The sequence below is a fragment of the Oncorhynchus masou genome, chromosome 5 (assembly GCF_036934945.1).
Source record: "Oncorhynchus masou masou isolate Uvic2021 chromosome 5, UVic_Omas_1.1, whole genome shotgun sequence".
NCBI lineage: Eukaryota > Metazoa > Chordata > Actinopteri > Salmoniformes > Salmonidae > Oncorhynchus > Oncorhynchus masou.
This window is the reverse complement of record NC_088216.1, coordinates 58,219,968-58,242,310: the sequence shown is the minus strand read 5'-3', so window position 1 is coordinate 58,242,310 and position 22,343 is coordinate 58,219,968. Positions and strand designations below refer to the sequence as shown.

Genomic DNA, 22,343 nt, shown 5'->3' with positions numbered 1-22,343 from the left:
CGGCCCTCACTAGCATGAAAACTAAATACAGGCACAGACCGTGTGTGAAAAATTATTTAAGACAGACTCTCTCCAATACAACATAACATTGCAGAGTTATGTGCATCATTTCAAGCACACCCTTCTCATTAACCTGTGGTGAGTTATTCACAATTTTTGATAAACAAATAAGGTTTTATATGTAAGATGGCTAAATAATGAGCAAAATGATAAATTATTATTATATTATTATTTGTGCCCTGGTCCTATTTGTGCCTAGCTCTTTGTCACTTCATGCCCTGCCAAGCCGGGTTGTGACAAAAACTCATTCTTATGTTTAATAAATGTATTGTTTATTGTGTGTGTGGCAGGCTTACAATGATGGCAAAAAACAATATTTGAGAGTGCGCTGGCCCTGGTGCTAGAGGGGGTACGCAGTTGGAGGTTGAATGTTTTAAGTGGTACGGGACTATAAAAAGTTTGGGAACCACTGGACTAGAGGTATGATGTATGATCAGAGCTGAGACAACAACATGTGTCATGGAGGCACTGGAAATAGTTCTAAGGGGTGGAGGGTGGTGAGAATACTTTTCCCTCTCTGAGGATGGCATGGAGTGTGGTGTGTGTGTGTGTGTGTGTGTGTGTGTGTGTGTGTGTGTGTGTGTGTGTGTGTGTGTGTGTGTGTGTGTGTGTGTGTTGTTTTGTTAGTGCCGTGAAGTTGGAGGTGAACAGATGGAAGTGCCACAAGCAGCCCCCACAGCTTTTTAACAAGCCAATGGGGAGATATTGGCCTACAGAACTCCCCACCTCCTGTATTCTACCGTCTGGCTGTATCCCTGAACCAGTAAGGAGGAGCTGCAAATTTCACTGCCCACATTCTGAGAGAGTGGGTGGGCGGTTCATCCTTACACAACATACACCCTCCATTAACTAGGTCAGATAACATGCATACGTTATGGAAAAGTCCTCTTTTCTCAAAAAATACTCAGAAATACATATCCAGATAGGAGACACATTCAAGCACTGCTCCAATGATGATCCATCTTCATATGAGTCCAGCCAGTCTTTCTCTGCCCACAGATGAGGTCAGTCAAACCTTTTTACAAAACAAACACCCTCCAAATCTCTGTTAAATCCCACGCTTTCATTGCTTAATTTCAACCGTGGATAGCTAAGGAGAGGAGAGGTTTCACATGTTGATGAGCAGGTTTCATCGTTCCTTGTTGGGGTGCGTTATAGAGCGTACAGGGCTTGTTGACATAGCCCAGGGCCAACAGTGTGGCGACAGTTAATAGTTTTCAGAGGGGTGCGTCGGAACATAAACAAGGCTAGTAGTAACCAGCAACACCCACACCCCTCCCTCCCCTCCATCTCTTCCCTACAACGCTCATCTGTCTGTTTTTTAGATCCATGCCTTGCCTCCCTCCAGCTTATTTTGCCCTAGTTGGCACATATCTCCTTTTCAAGTTTGATTCTCTCACAGACAAGGTTCTGAGCCACATGTGCAGTTTGCTCAGATGTGGCTCAGAACGTTATGTAACCAAGTTGAATTGGTTAAACTAACTACTCAGCTTGAAATACCATCAATTCTCTGGTGGACCTTTTCATGTTCAAACTGCATGAGAACACACACTTAATGAAGGGCCAAATTCATTCTGGTCAGATAAAATGACAATACAGAATTCACTTAGGGCACTTTAGTGTTGAGTGTTGAGTGTTGTACTGTTTTTCCTCTCTCCTGCATGCGTGCTATAGATAATGTCTCCTGAACCTTTCTATTTCTGTACTATGGCATACATAGTATACTATGGTGTAAATACTACACTGAGTTTTTGCAGACTTTACTGTAGTATTTACTGTAGTATACTGTAGTATTGACAGTGGTAACTAAGTAGAAATACTTTGAAGTACTACTTAAGTTGTTTTTTGGGGTATCTGTACTTTCCTATGCCATGTATATTTTTTACTTTTATACCACTACATTCCTAAATGTTCTTTAACACGCAAATGTACTTGTTACATTTCAGTGGGGTAAAAATTACAAAAATAAAAAATGTATTTTACTGGGTGACTTTCACTTTTACTTTTCTATTAAGGTATATTTAATTTTAATAAAGTATAACAATTTGGTACTTTTTCCACCACCAAGCATTTACAGTTAACTACATTATAAATACTACAGTAAAAGAAAACTAGTATATACTATTGTAATTAATGTTGTGTTTTGCATTTTGTAGTGTAGTGTTTTTGACATAGAAGTGGAAGCTTTCTCCTACAGGAGAATGATTAAATAGTGCACTTTCCATAATCTCTAGGCAGGTAGGTAGGACTTAGACCTCGACAGATAGTGCAGCACCTCTGCTGCAGTGTAGTGCTGTTGCGGACTGTAGTGTTTTTATGGACAATACTGTATTAAATACTACAGTTGGTGAGTGAGTAAGTGTTGGTCCCAACATTCTGTCTATTGTAAATAGTTCCTTGACCTCTGTTCCGTTCCAGCGTAGTTTAAAACTGCTCTGGTTCAACCTCTCCTTAAAAATACCAATCTAGATCCCTCCTCACTGAATAACTATAGACCTATCTCTAAGTTTCCTTTTGTATCCCAATTGTTTTTAAAGTTGATTTCAAGCAATTGTGGCTTATTTCAGTATGAACCAACTTATTTGACAAATTCAAGTCGGGATTCAACTCACTTCGCAACACGGAAACTGCTTTATTGAAAGTCAGTAATGACCTTCTATTTGCTGCAGATGCAAGTGAACGCTCTATTCTTGTCCTTTTGGATCTCAGTTTGACACTATTTATCAAAACATCCTTGTTGACCTTGGAAACATCATCCGCAATCATAACATTCAGTTTCACTGCTATGCGGATGACACGCAGCTCTTTACCAATCAGACCAAGTAACCAAGCTAGCTTAGCTACGCTTCACAAGTGTCTTGCTGATATAATATGTTGGATGTCTGACAATCTTCTTTTGCCCAATGAAAATAAATCAGAGGTTGTTGTATTGGGCCCACAACCATTTCCTCATGCCAAGATTACTGTAACTCTTTGTATACCTGTCTCAGTCAGAAATCACTCCATTGTCTACAGCTCGTATTTTAACAGGCACCAGGAAACGTAACAATATTACACCAATTTTACCTTCTCTACACTGGCTACCAGTCACTTTTAAAACAGATACAAATTATTGTTTAATCACGTTTAAGGCTAGGCTTGGTTTAGCCCTGTGATAGAAAAATTACGTATTTACCTGATTTGATTGATATTAATTTTTAGCAATTAATACTTAACAAATGGCAAGACATTTCTGTCCTACTAATGCTGTGTTTTTATGGTCTCAACTCTTGTTCCCTGCAGCTAATCTGGGTGTATGGTCACTAGAGATGACCTGAGCAGACAAATGAGTTAACGACTGCATTACATAGACAAGAATGTGTTTAATTAGAGACAATTTAGGAGTAGAACAATCCCCCATTGTCTCAAAATCATTCTTGCAACTGGGAAACTAAGGTGGGGTGGGGTTAAGACAACAACCCTGTGCAGATAACGACCGGATGAACCCAGAGTAGCTTATGATGCCCCTTGGCCTGCATGGGAGGGGTGGAACTAGCCATGACTAAGCATTCTTAGTGTCAGCTATATAAAATAACTCTGCATTTGTGTAAAGGTTAGGCTCTCGGCCCGGTGAAATGACAAAGTCTCTCTCAGTATGAATTTCCACGACAGCCCCAACCCATCTCTGATATTTTATCTCCATATGAGCCAGGACACAGCCAAAGTCTAGCTTGAAAATCAAAGGAGGCCAGACATTTGCCATTAGGGTCTCTAGTGGAGATCAGACTTGCAGATTCAGAAAAGAGGGACATTATAGACATTATAGAAAAACGTGATGTTATGTGATAACAAATTGTATATTTTTTACATCCTTGATGTACACAGATATTTTGGTCAGTTGATCCAGTGTTGCATGAATGAATAAATAAGGACCGCCAATAACAGATCAGATGTATGTTTATTGTAACACATTTTTGTCCCTTGCATAGAACTGCTCTGGTAATATTGACAAAAGGTAAAAGTCATAGTTATTTAACATATTTAGTAGGTCCCATATATACCCTTATATATTTATGTAGATGGTGAAATAATCTGCATTTTCTACCTTATAACAATAAGCTACTGAGGGAACATACAGTGGGGCAAAAAAGTATTTAGTCAGCCACCAATTGTGCAAGTTCTCCTACTTAAAAAGGTGAGAGAGGCCTGTAATTTTCATCATAGGTACACTTCAACTATGACAGACAAAATGAGAAGAAAGAATCCAGAAAATCACATTGTAGGATTTTTTATGAATTTATTTGCAAATTATGGTGGACAATAAGCATTTGGTCACCTACAAACAAGCAAGATTTCTGGTTCTCACAGACCTGTAACTTCTTCTTTAAGAGGCTCCTCTGTCCTCCACTCGTTATCTGTATTAATGGCACCTGTTTGAACTTGTTATCAGTATAAAAGACACCTGTCCACAACCTCAAACAGTCACACTCCAAACTCCACTATGGCCAAGACCAAAGAGCTGTCAAAGGACACCAGAAACAAAATTGTAGACCTACACCAGGCTGGGAAGACTGAATCTGCAATAGGTAAGCAGCTTGGTTTGAAGAAATCAACTGTTGGAGCAATTATTAGAAAATGGAAGACATACAAGACCACTGATAATCTCCCTCGATCTGGGGCTCCACGCAAGATCTCACCCCGTGGGGTCAAAATGATCAGAAGAACGGTGAGCAAAAATCCAAGAACCACACGGGGGGACCTAGTGAATGACCTGCAGAGAGCTGGGACCCAGTCTCCAGATCTCAACCCCATAGAAAATCTTTGGAGGGAGTTGAAAGTCCGTGTTGCCCAGCAACAGCCCCAAAACATCACTGCTCTAGAGGATATCTGCATGGAGGAATGGGCCAAAATACCAGCAACAGTGTGTGAAAACCTTGAGAAGACTTACAGAAAACGTTTGACCTCTGTCATTGCCAACAAAGGGTATATAGCAAAGTATTGAGATAAACTTTTGTTAACCTCTTTGAACTCTAGGGGCGCAATTTCATTTTTGGATGAAAAACGTTCCCGTTTTAAACAAGATATTTTGTCACAAAAAGATGCTCGACTATGCATATAATTGCTACTGTTCGAAAGAAAACACTCTGACGTGTCCAGAAATACAAAGATCTTCTCTGTGCGTGCCCTTTAACGTGAGCTTCAGGCAAAACCAAGATGAGATGGCATCCAGGAAATGACAAGGATTTTTGAGGCTCTGTTTGTCATGATCTCCTTATATGGCTGTGAATGCAAGAGGAATGAGTCTGCCCTTTCTGTCGTTTCCCCAAGGTGTCTGCAGCATTGTGACGTATTTGTAGGCAGATCATTGGAAAATTGACCATAAGAGACCACATTTACCACGTGTCCGCCCGGTGTCCTGCACCGAAATTGGTGCGCAAAAGTCACCTGCCAGTATTTTTCCAAACAATACAGAGAGTAAAGCAAGCTTCCACGAACTGCATGTCAATGAAGAGATATGTGAAAAAACACCTTGAGGACTGATTCCAAACAACGTTTGCCATGTTTCGGTCGATATTATGTAGTTAATCCGGAAAAAGTTTTACGTTGTAGGTGACTGCATTTTCAGTTCGTTTCAGTAGCCAGGCGCAATGTAGAAAACGTAACGATTTCTCCTACACACAGACGCTTTCAGGAAACACTGCGCATTTGGTGTGTAACTGAGAGTCTCCTCATTGAAAACATCAGAAGCTCTTCAAAGGTAAATGATTTTATTTATTTGGTTATCTGGTTTTTGTGAAAATGTTGCGTGCTACATGTTATTCAAAATGCATTGCTAGCTTTGCATACTCTTACACAAATTAGTCAATTTCTATGGTTCAAAAGCATATTTTGAAAATCTGAGATGACAGTGTTGTTAAGAAAAGGCTAAGCTTGAGAGCAGATGCATTATTTTCATTTTATTTGCGATTTTCAGAAATCGTTAACGTTACATTATGCTAATGAGCTTCAGGCTATAACTGTATACAGGGTTTTTTCATAGCCAAACGTGAACAAAACGGAGCGATTTGTCCTACACAAATAATATTTTTTTGAAAAACTGCACATTTGCTATGTAACTGAGAGTCTCCTCATTGAAAACATCCGAAGCTCTTCAAAGTTAATTATTTTATTTATTTGGTTATCTGGCTTTTGTGAAAATGTTGCGTGCTACATGCTACACAAAATGCTATGCTAGCTTTGCATACTCTTACACAAATTAGTCAATTTCTATGGTTCAAAAGCATATTTTGAAAATCTGAGATGACAGTGTTGTTAAGAAAAGGCTAAGCTTGAGAGCAAACGCATTATTTTAATTTTATTTGCGATTTTCAGAAATCGTTAACGTTGCGTTATGCTAATGAGCCTGAGGCTTTAGTCACGATCCCGGATCCGGGATGGGGAGTTTCAAGAAGTTAAACTTTGGTTATTGACCAAATACTTATTTTCCACCATAATTTGCAAATAAATTCATAACAAATCCTACAATGTTTTTTCCATTTCGTTCTGTCATAGTTGAAGTGTGCCCATGATGAAAATTACAGGCCTCTCTCATATTTTTAAGTGGGAGAACTTGCACAATTGGTGGCAGACTAAATACTTTTTTTGCCCCACTGTAGGTCTGAGGGAACATAGGGTTGATGGAACAAAGGGCTGAGGGAACATACACTCTCAGAAATAAATAGAATTGTTCCTAAAGGGCTTCAACTGCTTGTCACTGAGGTAGTACCCTGTAAGATCCTCCTTTGAGGTTTTAGTTATATTTACATAATTGTACCCCAGTTCATACCTCAGATGGAATTTCTACCTGTGGAGAAAGGTACTTTATTTTTGCCTTTATTATAGTACCACCATAGTGACAAAGCCATTTGTTACAGCAGGAAAATATACTCACAATAATATCAGTATTACAAGTTAATGTTGAGAAAACAGTTTATGGTTATGATGTTACAAAATAAAAGCAGTGCATTCTACCTGTGAATTTTAGAACTTAGACACTGTCTTGTTGGCCTTACATTATATGCTAATGTGACTTTGGTACAGGTCATGTTGTTCTTCACATTACCGTCTCTGGTAAATACACACTATATCAAATAAAATCTAAGTTTATTTGTAACATGCACTGGATAATGAAGGTGTAAATGGTACCAGTGGTGGAAAAAGTACCTAATTGTCATACTTGAGTACAAGTAAAGATACCTTAATAGAAAAGGAGTGAAGTAAAAGTGAAAGTCACCCAATAAAATACTAAAATAAGTCTAAAAGTATTTGGTTTTCAATATACTGAAGTATCAAAAGTAAAAGTATATATAATAAAAAAATATCTTATATTAAGCAAACCAAATGGCACCATTGTCTTGTTTTTTATTTATTTACGGATAGCCAGGAGCACACTCCAACACTCAGACATAATTTACAAACAAAAATGTGGGTTTAATGAGTCCGTCAGATCAGAGGTAGTAGGGATGACCAGGGATGTTTCCTTGGTAAGTGTGTGAATTGGACCATTTTCATGTCCTGCTAAGCAATCAAAATGTAACTAGCACTTTTGAGTGTCAGAGATAATGGAGTAAAAAGTACATTATTTTCTTTAGGAATGTAGGTAAGTAAAAGTATAAAGTCAAAAATATAAACAGTAAAATACAGATACCCCCCAAAAACTTAAACGTCTTATTTTTACTTAAGAATTTTACACCACCGAACAGTACAGTGAAATGGTAACTTGTATAGTGGAGTCTTTTGTTTAGACATGTATCTAGCTAGCTAAACAATGAACCATAATCCCAACTCATAATGTTACTACCCTGCATAAATCTGCTGGTAGCTAATGCTAACCATCTAACTAGTTTCAATGTTGGCTAGCTAGCTAACATTAGGCTATAACTAGCAATGCAAATGGCTCACACACGTAACGTTAGCTAGCTAGAAAACAGTATGCTTTCACTTGCAATGAAAATTACTTTCTAAATAAATTAGAAATTTATAGTAACTGAAAATGTAGCTAGCTAGACTCTCTTACCCGTATACATGGATGAACGCTTATCCTTCTCTGTCACGGATGCCATTGCTAACCTTAGTTTGAAGATGTAATCTGGAGACAGGTGTTTAATACAATAGCTTTTTTCAGTGTGTTCTCTTTTTGACTCCCTCCAAATGATTTGCATATCTATCATACTCTGCATCCACCAGGCATTCCACTGATTTCAAAGCTTGATCCCACAGAAAGTGGAGAGCATTAGTAACACTTATACAGTTCTTTGTGATATCTTTCAAAATAGCCACATTAGAAAGGGTTACCTACACATACTTAGCAGATCATGTAACAATCAGAAGAGTGCTACAAAGCACACCAATCCGAATTCATCTTTTGGCATGTCCAGGCGATCCATTATCTCAGCCAATCATGGCGAGGTTCCTGTCTTTTTCCGTAGCAGTTTCGTAATTTAATGTTTTATTCATATTTACAGATGGCATATACGTTTGTTATTAAGGCACATGAAACTGAAAGTCACTGAGCTCTTCAGTAACAGCCATTCTACATGTTCCAGAAAGCATGTCTTCCAAAAAACACATTTTGATACTCCAAATGCCTCTCCTGTAAAGTAGTGATGCACAACATACTCCTAATTTCCTGAAATAAGACACATTTGTTCCTTTAAGAGGTAAAACTCCACCTCTACCATAGACCACCTAAACTGGTACAACACCTCTACTCATGGGTGGCAAAAAGTACCATCAGAAAGCCACGCCCCCCCCTAAATGTGTTCGATGGGGTTGAGTTTAGGGCTCTGTCCAGGCCAGTCAAGTTCTTCCACACCAATCTCGACAAATCATTTCTGTAAGGACCTTGCTTTGTGCATGGGGCATTGTCATGCTGAAACAGAAAAGGGCCTGCCCCAAACTGTTGCCACAAAGTTGGAAGCGCAGAATTGTCTAGAATGTCATTATATGCTGCAGCATTAACCACGAAAAATAGCCCCAGACCATTATTCCTCATCCACCAAACTTTACAATTGGCACTATGCATTGAGGCAGGTAGCGTTCTCCTGGCATCCGCCAAACTCAGTGTAACGGCGTTCTTCTGTTGAAGGAGGAGCGGACCAAAATGCAGCGTGGTGGTTACTCATGTGTATTGATGAAAATAGACTAGACATGAAATAACTGAAATGTACAAAAACAACAGACGGAAACGTGAAAAAACTATACAGCCTCTCTGGTGAATATAAACACAGAGACAGGAACAATCACCCACGAAACACTCAAAGAATATGGCTGCCTAAATATGTTTCCCAATCAGAGACAGCGATAATCACCTGACTCTGATTGAGAACCGCCTCAGGCAGCCATAGACTACGCTAGACACCCCACAAAACCCCAAGACAAAAACACACCACAATAACCCATGTCACACCCTGGCCTGACCAAATAAATGAAGATAAACATAATATATTTCGACCAGGGCGTGACAGAACCCCCCTAAGGTGCGGACTCCCGGACGCACATCAAACAATAGGGAGGGTCCGGGTGGGCGTCTGTCCATGGTGGCGGCTCCGGCGTGGGACGTGGACCCCACTCTATAAATGTCTTAGTCCCCCCTCCTCGCGTCCTAGGATAGTCCACCCTCGCCGCCGACCATGGCCTAGTAGTCCTCACCCAGAACCCCACTGGACTGAGGGGCAGCTCGGGACTGAGGGGCAGTTCGGGACAGGGGCAGCTCGGGACTGAGGGGCAGCTCGGGACTGAGGGGCAGCTCGGGACTGAGGGGAAGCTCGGGACTGAGAGGAAGCCCAGCACTGAGAGAAAGCTTAGCCAGGTAGTTGGATCCGGCAGATCCTGGCTGGCTGGCGGTTCTGGCAGATCCTGGCTGACTGGCGTTTCTGGCAGATCCTGGCTGACTGGCGGTTCTGGCAGATCCTGGCTGACTGGCGGTTCTGGCAGATCCTGGCTGACTGGCGGATCTGGAAGAGTCTGGCTGACTGGCGGATCTGGAAGAGTCTGGCTGACTGGCGGATCTGGAAGAGTCTGGTTGACTGGCGGATCTGGAGGAGTCTGGTTGACTGGCGGATCTGGAAGAGTCTGGTTGACTGGCGGATCTGGAAGAGTCTGGTTGGCTGGCAGATCTTGAAGAGTCTGGTTGACTGGCAGATCTGGAAGAGTCTGGCTGACTGGCAGATCTGGAAGAGTCTGGCAGATCTGGGAGAGTCTGGCTGACTGGCAGATCTGGGAGAGTCTGGCTGACTGGCAGATCTGGGAGAGTCTGGCTGACTGGCAGATCTGGAAGAGTCAGGTTGACTGGCAGCTCTGGCTGCTCCATGCAGACTGGCAGCTCTGGCAGCTCCTTGTAGACTGGCAGCTCCTTGCAGACTGGCAGCTCCTTGCAGACTGGCAGCTCCATGCAGACTGGCAGCTCCATGCAGACTGGCAGCTCCATGCAGACCGGCAGCTCCATGCAGACCGACAGCTCCATGCAGACCGACAGCTCTGGCTGCTCCATGCAGGCTGACAGCGCTGGCTGCGCCATGCAGACTGACAGCTCTGGCTGCTCCATGCAGGCTGGCAGCTCTGGCTGCGCTGAACAGGCAGGAGACTCCAGCAGCGCTGTAGAGGAGGAAGGCTCTGGCTGCGCTGAACAGGCGGGAGACTCCGGCAGCGCTGGAGAGGCGAGAGGCTCCGACAGCGCAGGAGAAGAGGAAGGCTCGGGCAGCGCTGAACAGGCGGGAGACTCCGGCAGCGCAGGAGAGGAGAAAGGCTCGGGCAGCGCTGAACAGGCGGGAGACTCCGGCAGCGCAGGAGAGGAGAAAGGCTCCGGCAGCGCTGGAGAGGCGAGGCACACTGTAGGCCTGATGCGTGGTGCTGGCACTGGTGGTACTGGGCCGAGGACACGCACAGGAAGCCTGGTGCGGGTAGCTGCCGCCGGAGGACTGGTGTGTGGAGGTGGCACTGGATAGACCGGACCGTGCAGGCACACTGGAGCTCTTGAGCCCCCGAGCCTGCCCAACTTAACCTGGCTCGATGCCCACTCTAGCCCGGCCAATACGAGGAGCTGGTATGTACCGCACCGGGCTATGGAGATACCGTGCGCTCCACAGCATAACACGGTGCCTGCCCGGTCTCTTTAGCCCCCCCGGTAAGCACAGGAAGTTTGCGCAGGTCTCCTACCTGGCGTAGCCATACTCCCTGTGAGCCACCCCCCAAGAAATTTTTGGGGCTTACATTCGGGCTTCCAACCGCGTTGTCGTGCTGCCTCTTCATACCAGCGCCTCTCCGCTTTCACCGCCTCCAGTTCTTCCTTGGGACGGCGATATTCTCCAGGCTGAACCCAGGGTCCTTTACCGTCCAGTTCGTCCTCCCATGTCCATTCCCTCTCTCACTGCACCTTGGGGCGGCTACACTCCCCTGGTTTAGCCCAGGGTCCTCTCCCGTCGAGGATTTCCTCCCAAGTCCAGAAAGTCTTGTTACGCTGCTCCTGCTGCGGCTGTTGCCTGTTACCACGTCGCTTGGTCCTGTTGTGGTGGGTGATTCTGTAACGGCGTTCTTCTGTTGAAGGAGGAGCGGACCAAAATGCAGCGTGGTGGTTACTCATGTTTATTGATGAAAATAGACTAGACATGAAATAACTGAAATGTACAAAAACAACAGACGGAAACGTGAAAATACTATACAGCCTCTCTGGTGAATATAAACACAGAGACAGGAACAATCACCCACGAAACACTCAAAGAATATGGCTGCCTAAATATGTTTCCCAATCAGAGACAACGATAATCACCTGACTCTGATTGAGAACCGCCTCAGGCAGCCATAGACTACACTAGACACCCCACAAAACCCCAAATCAAAAACACTCCACAATAACCCATGTCACACCCTGGCCTGACCAAATAAATGAAGATAAACATAATATATTTCGACCAGGGCGTGACACTCAGATTCATCCATCGGACTGCCAGATGGTGATGTGTGATTCATCTCTCCTTTCCACTGCTCCAATGATGGCAAGCTTTACACCACTCCAGCTGACGCTTGGCATTGCGCATGGAGATCTTAGGCTTGCGTGCGGCTCTTCGGCCATGGAAACCCATTTCTTGAAGCTCCCGAATAACAGTTCTTGTTTTGACATTGTTTCCAGAGGCAGTTTGGAACTCAGTAGTGAGAGTTGCAACCGAGGACAGACGATTTTTATGCGCTACGCACTTCAGCACTCGGCAAACCCATTCTGTGAGCAAGGTGGCCTACCACTTTGCGGGAGAGCTGCTGTTGCTCTGTTGCTTCCAATTCACAATAACAGTGCTTACAGTTGACCGAGGCAGTTCTGGTAGGGCAGAAATTTGACAAAATGACTTGTTGGAAAGGTGGAATCCTATGAGGGTGCCACATTGAAAGTCACTGAGCTCTTCAGTAAGGGTCATTCTACTGCCACTTTTTGTCTATGGAGATTGCATGGCTGTGTGATCATTTTTATAAACCTGTCAGCAATGGGTGGGTTGAAATAGCCGAATCCACTAATTTGAAGAGGTGACATAATTTTGTATATATAGTATTGCAACACACTTAAAACAATAAAATAAAAAAACAAGCTCGCCAATAAAGGATTGTTGGTCTTCTGTTGACCTCTGAAAACATGTGGTTGCTGAAATAGAAAGCACCAGAAACCATATACTAGACCATAGTCCAAAATGCATTTCTTCAAGTTGCTGCATAAAATGTATTCGGAAAGTATTCAGACCCCTTGACTTTTCCACATGTTGTTAAATTACAGCCTTGTTCTAAAATGTATTTAATTACAAATAAAAACATAGAAATACCTTATTTACATAAGTATTCAGACCCTTTGCTATGAGACTCGAAATTGAGCTCTGGTGCATCCTGTTTCCATTGATCATCCTTGACATGTTTCTACAACTTGATTGGAGTCTACCTATGGTAAATCCAATTGATTGGACATGATTTTGAAAGGTACACAGCTGTCTATATAAAGGTCCCACAGTTGACAGTAAATGTCAGAGCAAAAAGCAAGTCATGAGGTTGAAGGCATTGCCTGTAGAGATCCGAGACAGGATTGTGTCAAGGTCCCAAAAACACAGTGGCCTCCATTATTCTGAAATGGAAGAAGTTTAGAACCACCAAGAATCTTCCTAGAGCTGGCCACCCGGCCAAACTGAGCAATCGGGGGAGAAGGGCCTTGGTCAGGGAGGTGACCAGGAACCTGATGGTCACTAACAGAGCTCCAGAGTTCCTCTGTGGAGATAGGAGAATTTTCCAGAAGGACAACCATCTCTGCAGCACTCCACCAATCAGGCCTTTATGTTAGAGTGGCCAGACGGAAGTCACTCCTCAGTAAAAGGCACATGACAATCCGTTTGGAGTTTGCCAAAGGCACCTAAAGACTCTCAGATCCCAGACGTGCTCAATGGGATTGAGATCTCTTTGCTGGCCAAGTCAGAACACGCACAGTAAATCACACACAAAACGAGCAGTATGGCTGGTGGCATTGTCATGCTCGAGGGTCATGTCAGGAAGAGCCTGCAGGAAGGGTCCCACATGAGGAAGGAGGATGTCTTCCCTGTAACCCACAGTGTTGAAATTGCCTGCAATGACAACAAACTCAGTCAGATGATGCTGTGACACACCGCCCCAGACCATGCCGGACCCTCCACCTCCAAATCGATCCAGCTCCAGAGTACAGGCCTCAGTGTAACGCTCATTCCTTCAACAATAAACGCCAACCCGACCATCACCCCTGGTGAGACAAAACCGTGACTCGTTAGTGAAGAGCACTTTTTGCCAGTCCTGTCTGGTCCAGCAGCGATGGTGGGTTTTTCACATAGGCAATGTTGTTGCCGGTGATGGTGAGGACCTGCCTTACACCAGGACTACAAGCCCTCAGTCCAGCCTCTCTCAGCCTATTGCAGACAGTCTGAGCACTGATGGAGGGATTGTGCATTCTGGTGTAACTCGGGCAGTTGTTGTTGCCATCCTGTACCTGTCCCGCAGGTGTGAGGTTTGATGTACCGATCCTGTGCAGGTGTTGTTACACATGGTCTGCCACTGCAAGGACAATAATCTGTCCGTCCGGTCTCCCTGTAGCGCTCTCTTAGGTGTCTCACAGTACGGACATTGCAATTTATTGCCCTGGCCACATCTGCAGTCCTCATGCCTCCTTGCAGCATACCTGAGGCACATTCACGCAGATGAGCAGGGACCCTGGGCATCTTTCTTTTGGTGTTTTTCAGTCAGTAGAAAGGCCTCTTTAGTAGTGTCCTAAGTTTTCATAACTGTGACCTTAATTGCCTACCGTCTGTAAGTTGTTAGTGTCTTAACGACCGTTCCACAGGTGCATGTTCATTAATTGTTTATGTTTCATTGAACAGTCATGGGAAACAGTGTTTAAACCCTTTACAATGAAGATCTGTGAAGTTATTTGGATTTTTACGAATTATCTTTGAAAGACAGGGTCCTGAAAAAGGGACGAGTTTATGTTACTTAACAGTTGCCAATAAAATAAGTCCTAATATTTGTCATCTGCAGCCCCATGAAGTGTCTGCTACCACATCAAAGACTATCCCAGCAGCTCACCTCCAATCTCAGTATGGGGGATCCTCTTCCGGGCACATTTCCCTTGACCTCAGGGTTATCATCATGGGGCGGCAGGGTAGCCTAGTGGTTAGAGCCTTGGACTAGTAACCAGAAGGTTGCAAGTTCAAACCCCTGAGCTGACATGGTAAAAATCTTTCGTTCTGCCCCTGAACAGGCAGTTAACCATTGAAAATAAGAATTTGTTCTTCACTGACTTGCCTGGTTAAATAAAGGTAAAATAAATAAAGAATCCTGTATATGGCCCAATGGCTACTCGGTAATATGCCTGGCTGAAATGACCCTTCTACCTGGCTGTGGAGGTAAATCTATTCTGGCAGCCAATCATTCAGAAATAATATGAGAGGCAGAGATATTCTATTTAGAATTACCTATACAGGCTTTGAGTGAAGTCTTGTGGACCTGTCCACAATGTCTGATGTGGAGACAGACCCGGATACATTTTTAATAACCTCCCGACCCTGGCGCTCCCCTGAGTTTGAGGACCTGATTGTATTAGCAGACAGGAGAAGAACTGCCTACCGAGAACATCTGATTGTGCAATAGACCACAAATAATCACCTGCATCTTACACACTATTTTCACTAACTCGTCACACCTGCTTCTCAAGAGACTTTTTGCCCTGACTCCCACTCACTCACGACTTACATATTGACACACACACACACACAAAATTACCTTATTTTTACTACTCTTTATTACTTATAGCTTTTTTTATATAAATGTATTTGCATTTTCCTTTTTTTTGTTTAATTTCATTTCATTCATTTCAATATCTTTTTAAACAAATTGTTTATGTACACTTCATTTAGTTATTATTTATTTAGAGATGTTGTATTTTTATAATTTGTTTGTTCTTTTTGGGGGGTGGGGGGGGCAATACAGAGCAATTGTATTTTTTGTATTAAATTGTACTTATTTTATTACTTATATTTTTGGAAGGGGGTTAGGGATATCTTTTTTGTTACTTATATCTTGGCTTATCTTGTACACTTACCTTGTCCACCGGTATCTACCACTGGGGGTCCAAAATGTGGTGAGGTAACTACTCTCTTCATCCAAACTACTCACAATCACCCGACCTCAACCCAATTGAGATGGTTAGGGATGAGTTGGACCACAGAGTGAAGGAAAAGCATCCAACAAGTGCTCTGCATATGTGGGAACTCCTTCAAGACTGTTGGAAAAGCATCCCAGGTGAAGCTGTTTGAGAGAATGTCAAGAGTGTACAAAGCTGTCATCAAGGCAAAGGGTTGAAGAATCTCAACTATAAAATATATTTTGATTTGTTTAACACTTTTTGGGTTACTAGAGGATTCCATATGGGCTTCTGAGTGGTATAGCGGTCAAAGGCACTGCATCTTAGAGCATGAGGCATAACCACAGTCCCTGGTTCGAATCCAGGCTGTATCACATCCGACTGTGATTGAGAGTCCCACAGGGCGGCACACAATTGGCCCAGCGTCGTCCAGGTTTGGCTAGGGTAGGCCGTCATTGTAAATAAGAATTTGTTCTTAACTGACTTGCCTAGATAAATAAATAAAAACTATATGTTTTATTTCATAGCTTTGATGTCTTCACTATTATTATATGTGGAAAATAGTAAAAATAAAGAAAAACCCTGGAATGAGTAGCTATGTCCAAACTTGTGACTGGTATTGTATGTGCTAAAGTTTCAAGAGGTGAAAACCTGGTAAAAGCCTGCCTTTTTCAGAAGAAACGTGTCAAAAGCTTAAGTTGCTACAGCTCAACCACCATCATGTTGTTCATCATGTCAGCAGCACTAAAGAAAAACAAAAGGTCCCATCAGACTTGAAAACCTGAGGCAATACTGAAACCATTTGAGGACGTTTTTGAAGGGATGGGGGCCCTGCTAGGTGAGCTCCACCTGGTGGGGGATGAGTATGTTAGACCAGTTTAACAGCTTCCCTGCCGAATCAGTATTCCACTGAAGGAAAAATACTAAAGGCTGTTAATTCAATGGAAGAACAGGGTGTCATTACGAAGGTCACCAAAAATACTTATAATAAGTGCCCTGAACAAAGCCTTATGTAAGGCACATTACTAAATGCCTACCATTGAAGAGGGACTGCCAAGCCTGGCAAAAGCGAAAATCTTTTTGGTTATGGATGGAAAAAATGGGTACTGGCAGGTACGTTAGGATGAAGAGAGTAGTTACCTCACCACATTTTGGACCCCCAATGGTAGATACCGGTGGACAAGGTTGCCAGGAGTGAAGGAGTGAAACCAGCTGCAGAGGAATATCAGCGAAGGCAACATGATGCACTTCAGAGACTGCCAGGAATAAGTGTCCTAGCTGATGACATCCTGGGATATGGTTGTGGTGCTACAATAGAAGAAGCAGTGCAGGACCATGACCACAACCTGACTCAGCTCTAACAAAGAGCAAGGGAGATGAATCTAAAGCTGAATAAAGACAAAGTTAAGCTCAGGCTCACAAGTACTACATACATGAGACATCTTTTAACAGCTGAAGGCTTGAAGCCAGACCCCAAGAAGGTGGAAGCAGTACAGCAAATGCCGCTGCCTACAGATGCAAAAACAGTTCAGTGACTGCTTGGTTTTGTAAATTACTTAGCCAAATTCTTACCTCATTTGTCTGACGTATATGAGCCATTGTGTCGACTGACCAATAAAGATTTGCTGTGGGCATGGCTTCCTCAACATGAGGCTGCATTGAAGCAAATCAAGAAATTGGTGAGCAACCAACCAATCCCGAAGAAGTGACCCTACAATGTGATGCAAGTGACAAGGGCCTAGGGACTTTATCGCGGTGCACACTGATCACAAGCCTCTTGAGGTTATCTCCAAAAAGCATCTTCTGTCTGTCCCGAAGCCACTTCAAAGGATATTGCTAAAGCTTCAACATTATCAACTACAGGTAGTATACAAGAAAGGAATAGAGATTCACGTTGCATATTTCTTGTCTAGAGCAGCATTCCCAACAACTAGTTACCCGCAATATCGGACAAATGAGACTGTATATGCTCTACAGGCTGAATTTGAAGACGTGAACCATGCTAATGATCAAAACATCTCCCCGCAGACACTGGATGGTATCAAAACTCATTCAGCAGAGAATAAGACTTTTAATTTAACTAGGCAAGTCAGTTAAGAACAAATTCTTATTTTTCAATGACAGCTTAGGAAAAGTGTGTCAACTGCCTTGTTCAGGGGCAGAATGACAGATATTTACCCTGTTAGCTCAGGGATTTGATCTAGTAACCCTTCGGTTACTAGTCCACCACTCTAACCACTAGGCAACCTGCCACCCCATGCTTCCATCTTTTATCCTAAGAGGCTGGCCGGACACAAGAAAGAGTACGCCCATCCTGGTGAGGGACGACTGGACATACAGAGTGCTAGTGCCAGAAACTTTACGCCCATAGGTGCCCAATATGCTGCCAGTGCGACACACTAGGACAAGGGCTAACATAAGACAGCTCCTGCGGTACGAGGACTGTCTTTTAAGATATAAAGGCTTTTTTAATATTATATAATAATACAATTTAAAAAGGTGTTGATAATGTAAATATGTATTTTCACTGTGGTATTAGAATGGTATGAAGTGCTCGAGCCAATTATATATGAAAAGGAAGATGTTAAGATAATGGGCATAATGCCAACCCAGAGATGGAGCTAGTGGGCACCTACCTAAGATATGTAAACGGGTGCCTTATGAGAGTCTGATTAGGATGTCATGACCTGTAACATGTCAATCGAATCAAATTGTATTGGTCACATAGAAAAAGCCATTTCTCAGACTGGCCAATAAAAATAAAATATTAAGATGGGCAAAAGAACACAGACACTGGACAGAGATATGGCTTTTTATTTGCAACTCTGCATAGAAGGCCAGCATCCCTGAGTCGCCTCTTCACTGTTGACGTTGAGACTGGTATTTTGCGGGTACTATTTAATGAAGCTGACAGTTGAGTACTTGTGAGGCATCTGTTTCTCAAACTAGACCCTCTAATTTGTCCTCTTGCTCAGTTGTGCACCGAGGCCTACCACTCCTCTTTCTATTCTGGATAGAGCCAGTTTGCGCTGTTCTGTGAGGGGAATAGTACAAAGCATTGTATGAGATTTTCAGTTTCTTGGCAATTTCTCGCATAGAATAGCCTTTACTTCTCAGCACAAGAATAGACAGTTAGACAAGAAAGTTTTTTTGTTTCTGGCTATTTTGAGCATGTAATCGAACCCAGAAATGCTGATGCTCCAGATACGCCTATGTAGATATTTCATTAAAAAATCTTCAGTTTCCAGCTACAATAGTCATTTACAACATTATTAACAATATCTAGACTGTATTTCTGATCAATTTGATGTTATTTTAATGGACCAAAAAAAATGTGCCTTTCTTTCAAAAACAAGGGCATTTCTAAGTGACCCCAAACTTTTGAACAGTAGTGTAAGATAGTCTAGCTAGCTACATTTTCATATATTACACAGTTCTAATTTTGTCATAAAGTAGTTTTCATTTCAAGTTAAAGTGTACTGTTAGCTAGCTAGCTAACGTTAGCTGGCTGGCTCGCTAGCTAATGTTAAGTGCATGATCTGTGTTGTAATGTTATTCGTATCTCAAAGCCATTTGCTTTTCTAGTTATAGCTTAGTGTTAGCTAGCTAACATTGCACTTGGTTGGTTAGCTACCTGAAGATTCATGCAGGGTAGTAATATCATGAGTGGTTCATTGTTTAGCTAGCTAGCTACATGTTTTAACAAAAGACTACTATCCAAGTAACCATTTCATTAGAATGTTAATGATATCACTGCAAAAACCGTTGATAGACGTAGCTGGTAAATTCGCTCCGTCTATCTACTTCGATTAAAGAGCACTCTCGTCTGAGTGTGCCAAAGCGCAGAATAACTGAAGAATTTACGAACGCTCAACACCCACTGAATATGGCCGGTGTCTGTAAACTTTGACAAAAAAGCATAAATTGTTGCCAGCAGCACAGTGTCTGTCACCAACACCCTGGATAACATAAAAACAGCCAAACCAGCTCTGCTAGGGCAAGTAAAATGGTCAGTGAGCCTTTCTCTCATTTGTGTCTGGAAGTAGCTAGCAAGCTAGGCAACATCAGCCAGTTTGCTTGGGTGCTTCACAGCTGTTGCTAGGACAGAACACTCGGGACCAAACCTTAAAGAGATGGGTAAGGCTAAAGCTTAAGAGGGTGTAAACGATGCCGAATGGGTGTAGACAAAGAAGGGCTCTCCAGTAGTTGTATCAAAACATTCCAAGCCCATTTTCTCAAAAGTAAGGTTACAAGTTTATCAACTTTCAAAGCAGAATTACTTTCCCATTGTTCCTCAACTGTAGTGTATTTTTATTTTTTAGTCTCTACTTTTATCCAATGTAAAAAAACACCATTTCAAATTTTGCTATATACTGTAAGACCGAATCGAGCCAGTTGGTCACAAATAGGATACTTGCGCCTTACAGCCCATTACATGACTGGGTGCTTGTGGAGAGGGTGATATTCACCATGGATTGGGACAGTTCCCAGCTCAAAACTGCAGATAACATGAGGCCAGCTATTGTGAATGTGTGCTTGTGGATCTTGTTGATTTCCTCTATCGTCTCAAAGAGACCCCATTCGCCTTAGAGGCAAGGCAACAGCCTACTCTACACCTGGTAATTGTGTGATTCCAAATAATAAAGCGTCACTTACAGCTGGATTTGTGGTGTCAGAGAGGAGAAGCCAGCTGACCACGATCGGTGGATGACTTCCTTTTCCTGCCCTGCAATTTGAGAAATCAGAGTGATGAATGGACTATTTTTGAAATTATTGTTTTAGTAGCTTTATTTGTTTGTAGGCTTGCATCACTGGGCAGCTAGCAGCTGGGTTTCCCTTTGTAATCTGTGATAGTTTGCAAGCCCAGCCACACCCGAAAAACATCAGAGCCAGTGTAGTAGGATTCAATCTTAGTTCTGTATTGACGCATTGCCTGTTTGATGGTTTATCTGAGGGTGTAGTGTGATTCCTTATAAGCGTCTGGGTTAGTGTCCCACTCCCTGAAAGTGGCAGCTCTAGCCTTTAGCTCAGTGTGGATGTTACCTGTAATCCATGGCTTCTGGTTGGGATATGTATGTATGGTCACTAGGGACGATGTCGTCGATGCACTTATTAATGAAGCTAGTGACTGATGTGGTAAACTCCTCAATGCCATCTGATAAGTCCCGGAACATATTCCAGTCTGTACTAGCAAAACAGTCATGTAGCTTAGCATCCGCTTCATTGGACCATTTCTGTATTAAGAGTGTCACTGGTACTTCCTGTTTGAGTTTTTGCTTGTAAGCAGGAATCAGGAGGAGGTATGGTCGGATTTGCCAAATGTAGGTCGAGGGCGAGCTTTGTATGCGGCTCTGCATATGGAGTAAAGGTGATATAGGTTGTTTTACCCTCTAGTTGCACAGGTGACATTCTGGTAGAAATGAGGTAAAACGGATTTCATTTTTTTCTGCATTAAAATCACCGACCACTAAGAGCACCACCTCTGGATGAGCATTTCCTTGTTTTCTTATGGCCCTATACAGCTCGTTGAGTGCAGTCTTAGTGCCACGATCGGTTTGTGGTGGTAAATAGACAGCTACGGAAAATATTGGAAATAGTATGGTCTACAGCTTACCAGATCGCGTACCAGCTGTTTGTTTACAATGAGACACACACCACGCCCCTTGAGCTGAACTGACAATGCCATTCTGTCCAGCTAGAATATTATCCATGTCCTTGTTCAGGATATTACAGTTCTTCAGGTCCCATTGATAGGATAGTCTCGAATTAAGCTCATCCAGTTTAATCTCTAGTGATTGTACATTTGTCAAAAAACAGAGGGTACTTGTCACCGTAATTTCATCAGGCTACCCCCACGCCGGCCTCTATATTGCCGTGTCTTTGAGTGTGTGTGTGTGTGTGTGTGTGTGTTTGCTTTTACTATCCTTGTGGGGACCAGAAGTACTCACAAGAATAGTAAAACAATGAAAAAGTGGGGATGGTTTCTTGTCATCCTGCTAGCAATGTGGCCATCCAGAATCACAACAACACATTGACTTCTTCCCCATGTAAGGGAACACCCCCCTGAAATGGACAAAAATGAATGGGATCTTATTGGCACCATACAAAACATATACACGATGTACAATACCACTCATTTGGACGCCGTTTCATTCAAAACATATTGCAAATGCCATACGGCAAATGCCAAGTGTAATACTGCAAAAAATCCAATAGATGGCGAGCGCGCTCCACCGTAAATGTTCATATTGCAAATGTAACACAAGCCAAGACCCAAGAGTAAAATTTTGAAAAGTTGAAAAAAAATTCAACAATTTATCACCCCATTAAAAAAGTGCTTTCTGGACCGTTTTTGAAATTCTTTTGATTTTCTTTGTCAATTGCACATGTATAAGAACTGTATGAACATACTTTTGTCATATTTTATAGTCATCATTTTTTTCCACTTGTCCATAAGGCTCATGTTTTGTCCATTTGCAAAATGATGCCATATTGTCAAATGCCATAAGAAATGTTGCCAAATGCAATAAGAAATGTCCAAATGCAATATGAAAGATTTGAAAGTGCCAAATCAGGATGTTATGTCCATTTGCCATGTACGATCATAGAAAGTCGGTTTACAAACCCAAGTCAG

General features: G+C 42.6%; 1 protein-coding gene across 1 annotated transcript in view; it reads right to left on the bottom strand.

Moving 5' to 3' along the window:
* Positions 1-22,343, bottom strand: part of LOC135527488 (G-protein coupled receptor 22-like) — a 68,765-nt gene that overhangs the window by 3,840 nt on the left and 42,582 nt on the right. The window contains exon 2 of the mRNA XM_064955998.1: positions 20,366-20,435. The gene's annotated coding sequence lies outside the window, so the exon portion shown is untranslated. The remainder of the gene's footprint in view (positions 1-20,365; positions 20,436-22,343) is intronic.